Source organism: Galeopterus variegatus, unplaced genomic scaffold (assembly GCF_000696425.1).
Source record: "Galeopterus variegatus unplaced genomic scaffold, G_variegatus-3.0.2 Scaffold11863, whole genome shotgun sequence".
NCBI lineage: Eukaryota > Metazoa > Chordata > Mammalia > Dermoptera > Cynocephalidae > Galeopterus > Galeopterus variegatus.
The window spans coordinates 14,935-16,264 of NW_007737974.1; the positions used below are offsets into that span (position 1 = coordinate 14,935).

The following is a 1,330-nucleotide window of genomic DNA, read 5'->3' on the forward strand; positions in this document are numbered from 1 at the left end:
GTCTTATAGCTACCAGAAGGAACCTCGGCCCTAGCCCAGCAGTTGAAACCCCTAGCACCCGTTTTCCTGTAATTCCAAGAATTACACAGAAAAGGGTTTTCGTCTAAAAACTGGGAGCTAATCCTTAACCCTGTAAAGGATCCTTGACAAATTACCTTACAGGTCTCTTTACCTTGGATATCTGCTTTAGAAGTTTCCAACTCTGGTGATACCAGTCCTCCTCTCGAATAGTAATATTTAAAAACGACTGCTAACCTTTTTTTTTTATTTTTTACTGATAGCTTGCCATGTACTTGGCAGTATACTACGTACTCTGTCTATATTCATTCACTTAATCCTCCCACCATTATAATCCCCATTCTACAGCTGAAGAATGGAAACAGAAATGAAATAAGTTGCCAAAGGTTTCCCATCGCTGGTCCGTGGCAGAGCCAGGATTCCAGCCCCGTCTGTTAGGCTTTAGAGCTTTGGGAGCCCTTATTCTCCATGCCATATTGTGTCTCAGTGTCTAATACCGTTCTGTTAACCAGAATTAATTGAGTACTGTGTGCCTCACATTGGTAAGTACTGGAGATAGAGAAATAAACTGTGGCTGCCCTCAAGACCTCATGGGGAAGCAAGATGACTACTACCATTTATTCAGAACTAGCTAAATACAAGGCTGTGTTCCAGTGGTTTTACATAAATCACCAAGTCTGAAATGTACCTGTTTCTAAATCTAGTTAAAATTTCTATATTTCTTCAAAACTGAGCCATTTCAATCATTTACATGCGTTCATCCAGAATATTTCAGTTAATCCTTTCTGTTCTTTTCCTGCTCACAGTTTGTTGTTAAATGTTTTACTTCTGTGATAATTCGTAGACCATCACTCAGGTCTGATGGTTCCTCCAGTTATGTTTTAACTAGTAATAAGCCACCCAACTGCTGGTGAGATGCTCAGCCTGTAACTCTCTGTCTAGTTGTGACGCAGGAAGAAGGACTCTGATCTGAGCAGGGAGATTTGGTTCTAGTTCTGGGCTCTAGTAGGAATTTACTGCGCCCTTGGGTCGAACCCTTAATCTTGCTGTGTTTCTCATGTGTTGTGTTTACAAAAAAGAAGGGTAGAGTGGATGGTTTCTAAAGCCCCTTCCAGATTGATCACTGGTGTTGTTAAAGCCATCTCATACCCTCACTGCTCCCATAACCTGAGTTTAGCCCCACCACTACCTCTATAGCTATCATCCAAAGGAATAGGTGTTGCTTGTGCTTTGGGAGAGGAGGAGTTCACAGGATCTTGAAATTATCCTAATAACTACAGCATATTGAAAACCTGCAAGACAGCAGGAAACT

The 1,330-nt window shown here is 41.4% G+C and overlaps 1 protein-coding gene across 1 annotated transcript in view; it reads left to right on the forward strand.

The window, feature by feature from the left end:
* GABARAPL1 (GABA(A) receptor-associated protein like 1) overlaps window positions 1-1,330 on the forward strand; it is a 9,846-nt gene that overhangs the window by 1,750 nt on the left and 6,766 nt on the right. The gene's annotated exons all lie outside the window — the stretch shown is intronic.